At 35.5% G+C, this 6,180-nt stretch overlaps 1 protein-coding gene across 1 annotated transcript in view; it reads left to right on the forward strand.

The window, feature by feature from the left end:
• Nucleotides 1-2,800, forward strand: part of JMY (junction mediating and regulatory protein, p53 cofactor) — a 92,912-nt gene extending 90,112 nt beyond the window's left edge. The window contains exon 11 of the mRNA XM_006889846.1: nucleotides 2,294-2,800. The gene's annotated coding sequence lies outside the window, so the exon portion shown is untranslated. The remainder of the gene's footprint in view (nucleotides 1-2,293) is intronic.
• The last annotated feature ends 3,380 nt before the right edge of the window (nucleotides 2,801-6,180 follow it).

The raw sequence follows: 6,180 nt of genomic DNA on the forward strand, positions 1-6,180 counted from the left end.
ATATTTAATAAATGTAAAATAAAGGCATGCTTTTTTTTGATACTCAAAAGCTCATTATGTCAAGTCATATGTCAAGTTGGAACTGACTCATAGCTGACCCTTCAGTAGGTTTCAAAGACTGTAAATTGCACAGTACGATATTGTCCATCTTTTCTCTGGTGGAGCAACTGGTGAATTTGAACCACATACCTTTAGGTTGGCAGTGCAACTGCTTACCCATTAAGCTACTTGAGCTTACTTTTTTGATACAAGTCTTTGAAACCAAATGCTTATTTTATACGTACTGCGCTTTTCAAATCACAGGCTAAATATTGGTGGTTAAGTTGAAAACTCCTATTCAAACAATGATGTATGTAATTAGAAAACATCTTCAGTTGCTTCTTGTGGCCTAGTGGATAGTGAGTTGGGCTCCCAACCCCAAAGACAAGTGGTTCGAATCTACCAGCTGCTCCAAGGGAGAAAGATGGGAAATCCCCCTCTTGTGTAATTTACAGTCTCTGAAAACCTGCTAGAAGGTCAGCAAAGCATCAGTTCTGACTTGACAGCAAAGAATTTGAGTTTTTCATATTTAAAATTCTGTCTTAGTCACGTGAGAAACATTTGAAGAGGCTCAATAACCATATATGTAGTTGCAATCTCAAATAATGCCAAACTACAATAAATTGGTCTTTTCATATATGTGCTGCTTTAAAACTTTTAAGCTAATAGCTCTCAAACACAATTACTTTGCATAAAAAATTTCAACGAAGAACCCATTTTAAGAGCAGTACTAATCCTATCTTCTAGAGCTGTCAAATATCCTCTCTGTTGTTGTTGTGTACCGTCAAGTTGGAACCGATCCATAGCTGACCCTCCATCAGGTTTTCAGAGGCAATCAATCACTTGGGAGGATATTGGCCATCCTTCTCACATGGACAGCTGGTGGATTTGAACCACGGGCCTTTAGGATTACAGTGCAGCTTCTTGCCACTAGGCCACCAGAGCTCCTGTCTAGTGAATTTTAAAGATACCATGTAATAAATAGCTCTTGTAAGTTTATGAAATAAATATTACCATTTACTTTTTCAGTATATGCTTTTTGACATAATGGAATAACATTAAAAATATATCTAACAAAGAATACTGTATAAGACTATTATTGTAGAAGTAGAAAGATAACTAGTAAAATGGGGATGAGGATCCAAAGGAGCGAGGGTAGGAGCAGAGAAGTGAGGATGGGCGGGGGTTAGTCATAGGATCGCACAATTTGATGGGTAGAGGAGAGGGGTGGGTAAAGGAAATGGGAAAGATCCAGTGTGAAAAATAATGTATTCAAACTTTGTAAGCAAACCAGTATAAAATAAAAATACGTATCTGACATAGAATCTTTGAACAGTGATCAAAGTCTGTATTCAGCTCATTTTTGTGTTTATTGCTTTAAGACTATATGTACTAATTTTTTTGTAACAAAGTTTGTATTAATTTACCAGTCATCAACTTTCTTCACAGTTAAGCAATTATCATTTAACAAGATTCTAGTGCAAGACCCAAGAAAAAGTTTTCTGCATATTAACTAAAATAGACTAACTAGAAGGCTTCTCTCCTTCTTTTATCTTTTTTCCTGCCTAGAATGCAGACAGTAGCTGGAAGAGCAAAAGAGATCTTGTGTTCTTAAGTTTGCATACACAAGAAATTGTGGTTCTAGGTAGGAATGTCTCATTGCTCAACTCCATTTACCTGTACCATCATTGAAGTTGTACAACATGATGACACTAATCTTTGTTTTCTCTCTTTTTTTTTTATTTTAATAAAAGTTTAAAGAGACTTTGGATGGATTTCCATTCATTCATTGTTGGACACTTTTCTCCCTGCCCACCCCTCTCCCCAGTTCTCTTTTCTCTTTGAAAAGTTAAAAAAGAAAAGTTCTTTCATTGTTATACAGTCGTGTGTGTCCCCCCCCCCCACTCCCAGTGCACTCCACTATGCAGCTTTTCTATGGTTATCATTGAGGAGAGTTTTTAGAATGGGGGGAGCAGTACAGAGGACCTTCACACTTCATGAAGTTTTGAGAAATTAGCAGATCTTTTAAAACAAAAAGAATATAATGACCTGAATTATTTTAAAATGAAAAGAGAGCTATTAATAAAATACAAATATTCTGTATAAATATTTGGCTGTTTATAAGAAAGTTTGAGCTTAAGCACAGAAAGCCATCACCATTTATTTACTGATTGCAGAATGGGAAAAACATACATACACATTAACTTTAAAAGGGCTATCTTTTTTTAACCCGTATCATTTTGTCTGTAAACAGGTGACTTATTAAAAAGAAGAAAAATACCTACAGTTGAAGATCAGTCTTTATTCTTTTGGAAAACAGCATTTTAATCACTTGGTTCCTCAATTGGATTCCATTGGATCAGTGCAATTATTTTGGCTCAATGATGTGAAAAAAAAGGAAGCACAGTTGTCAGGCTGTCACTTTTCCAGTCATTCCAGTAGATAATAGTTAAACATGAGGTTCTTAGATGTGCAATGTTCCTGACTACAATGAAGAAAAGACTTTCTGAAGATTCCTGGTTTTAAAGTACCTTTTCCTCCCCCTTCACCTTCTATCCTGTTAGTGGCCAATTAACCTAGGGGTCACTATGAATTCAAAGAGCACCAAGTTGACGGAAATCTACTGTGAGCTGTATTGGGACTGCTTTGAGATCCATCTTTCAATGCACTCAAAAATCATTTGCTTGAATAATACAAAGCTGCCTCCATATCAGCTTATATAAATAGTGTGACACTCTGAAAAAGGTTTATCATGCTAGCTATGAGAACAAGAATTAAAAGAAAAAGTAGATGTAATGATTGGCACTTGAAATGCCCATGTTACTCCTCTCCAGATGAATTTTCATGACATTGTTCAACAACATCTGAAAAGACAAATAATTCTGGAGATACATTTATTAATGTGTTTACCACAACATGACATATTAACTTGGCATATTTTGAGAAGGCCGCACAATCTTACACTTTGTAAGATTTTGAAGTAAAAATTTCCATGCTTCTAAATAGTTCTTCATAATCCCGAATTTATAATAGTTTGAATTTTTGTGTATCTTTGTTTATGAGAAGCAATACTTTGTAATTGGTAATTTTTCAAATTATTTTTAGTCTTTTTGTTTGAACTATTACTTAATTGCTGTAACATACATGACTTTCCTATTGAGAATCGAAATGAGGATTCTGTAATAGGGATTCAGATCTAAATCTATTTATCATGCACCATTCAAGTTTATGTTTTGATACTCCACAGTGAAATAGCATGCTCTACAATAAAGTAGACAGGCAGCACTGGCTCTTTGATATTTCACTATCTTCAAGTGCTTTGAGTGAAACTCTGCAGAAAAGTCTTTGTCAGCAATTTTTTTAAAAAACAATGCATGTAGCTTAGGTGCTGGTTTTATAGTAATGGAGCCCTAACAGACTGAGGCATTAGGATTGTAAGCAAAACAAATGTGAGTTTGAATGAAGGTCAGTACACTGGGCTCGTTTACAGTAATGTATAGGATAGTATTCTATATAAGAGACTAATGTAATTCTTTCACCAAAAAGCAGTGCTTAAGTAAGAGCCCTCTGGTGTGTATGCATGGGTGTTCTTGGGGGGAAAAGAAAAGCTCATACTCTTTTTATTTAGAAATTCTCTTCAAAATCAGTAGGAGCAAAAATTTCTAGCACTCGGTTATATATAAAGCTAAATCTTTTGCTTAAATGTTGCCAAGGCATTTGTTGATGAAACAACCCTTTTGCACAGCATTTTCACAGTACGCTGTTGTCATGCAACTTCCATGATACAGTCTGTGAGATAGAACATTACTTAATTGAACGTTGTACAGATATATAGTACACGAAGTTTTCATAACAATCGGTAGTTAAATTCCCTTAAAGCCTATTAATTAAGAGTCTACCTGGCAAAATCTAAGAGCTGTATCCACTGGATACATGTGGTCCGCCTTGCCAGATGGGCTGGCCAAGCTTTGTACATGTCCAAGTGTGTGATGAGGATGGAGGTGTCTGTAAACAGGTGACTTCGTAAAAAGAAGAAAAATATCTACAGAGGTGGCTGTACAAATCAGTTCTGTGGGTGCTGGAAACACAGGAAGTAGTGACAGCATTAGCTACTGCCACCTCTGGTATAGCCACTTTTCCTGAGCAAGTGCAGCCACAGCCCAAAGCCCACAATTGTGCTGGCTACTTGTATAGACAGGAGTGGAAAGTGCACAGCTGCATACCTGCTGGGTGGGTGACTGACTGTAGGAGTTGGGGTAAAGGACAAGACACGCAGAGGCTGGAAGGAGCCGTGCAGGCCGCCTGCTGCTTATTATTCTAGGGTGTGAGATGTTTAAAGTCAGTAGGGGATAATAAACAAAAGACGAGTTGTTTTCCCTTTTAATAAAAAGAAAAAAATGTTACAAGTTCATCAAGTATATGCAGTGAGATGTTCCAGGAATGTCAAGTAATGGATTCCTGTACTTTGGTTTGCCCAACACTACTTCCAGGGTCTTGTCTGGGAAGATGAAAAAATGAAGATTTAGTATGTAAACATAATATTCATCCCAAGAGATCTGTTGGGGAAGATGCATATGTTTCCTATACACTGTCATTTAGAACATGCTTTTAACCCAAAGAATGATTGGTTTGAAGGTTGGTGTATTTTTTTAAGTAAATTTGCATACCTTTAAGAAGTCATCTATTAGTAGTACCCCTTTCAGTATTTGCTTATAATGTAGGTTTTTTATTTATTAGTTAAAGTTCAGAAAAAATATAAAATGAACTAGTGCTAAATTAACAAAAACACTAGGAAATTCATACATTCAGAGTGAATTGTTAACCCCATTTAATTTTCACATCTGGAATTCGATTTTTAGACAGACTGACTTATAAAAGTGTGTGGTATTGACCTAAACTGTATTATAGTAAGTAGCAAATAATGGAGGCTATACAAAACTACAGCACTCCATGAGAATTTCCCTGTATTTGAAGATAAGAAGTTTAAAGCCAGGCCTCATTGGCAGGACCCTGTGTTCATTCTCTGACGAATAACTTTCCTCTAGCACATACCCGTTTTTCTGCTTTAAAAGTCAGGTTTCTTTCCACATAGTTGTAAATTGCTGTAGGTTATATACTCTTGAGCTACTCAAAGTTTTCAAGTTAACAGGATAAGATTGCCATTAGAATGCTCATGTTAACTTTAAAGCCGTTTCAGAGCCCTTCAGAAATGATGTAAGCTTGGTAAAATTTCCCCCCCCCTTCATATTAAATTTGTATATATTTAGCTGTGATGGCACAAATGATCACATTTCCAGTCCCAAACTTGCCTGTTCTTTTTGTGTGGTTCACAAAGTCTTTGATAGTTATATTGTTTTTAATGTATTATTTTTTGTATTAAGAACCCACAATGCCTACTTGGTCTTAGTGGATCAGTTTAGAAGTTAATTTACCAATCTCCTCTCATTGCAGTATATTTTAAAATAGGAAACAAGTAGATGAGGACTTAAGGATGCTTTGAGATTAATGTCACTGCTCACTTGACTGTTTCAAATATTTTTCCTACAAATGCAACCAAAATTAGGTATGTATGTATAACCAAGGTAGCATGTATAGAAGGAGTTTAAAATCCACTTGGTATTACAGTGTAGCCATATGAAAAATTGCCTGACTTTTAACAAATACACAGCTATCCTGCTATTTGACATAGGCTTACTGAGTTTGTGTGCAGCATAAAACAGCTGATTTCTTCATTGCAGGACTTCATTTCTATAAAATGTGTTTTTAAAGAAACTTTAAGACCAAACTCTGATAGTTGTCAGAGTGTAGTATTTTGACATCAGGAAATCATAGAAAATTCTCAGCACCTTCATTTCCTCTGTAGAAATAGAAGTGGGGGGATATCCTTGTTTCTGAGACATAGAATGAGGAGGTTATATTTGGTGACACATGGTATGACTTATGCCACATGATGTGTTAAATTCTCCAGCATGCTTTGGCCATAACAAACTCAAAGAATTAAAACTAATTGGTGGAATAAAAAAATCAATGGCAGCTCTATCTTGAATGGGATCAATATTAATAAAATTTCATTTTATACATTCCCTAAAAATTCCTTTTAAATTATGTTGAATATGATTGTAAAAATATAATTTGTGCATT

The sequence above is a fragment of the Elephantulus edwardii genome, unplaced genomic scaffold (genome assembly GCF_000299155.1).
Source record: "Elephantulus edwardii isolate Elephantulus edwardi_28Jun2011 unplaced genomic scaffold, EleEdw1.0 scaffold00082, whole genome shotgun sequence".
NCBI lineage: Eukaryota > Metazoa > Chordata > Mammalia > Macroscelidea > Macroscelididae > Elephantulus > Elephantulus edwardii.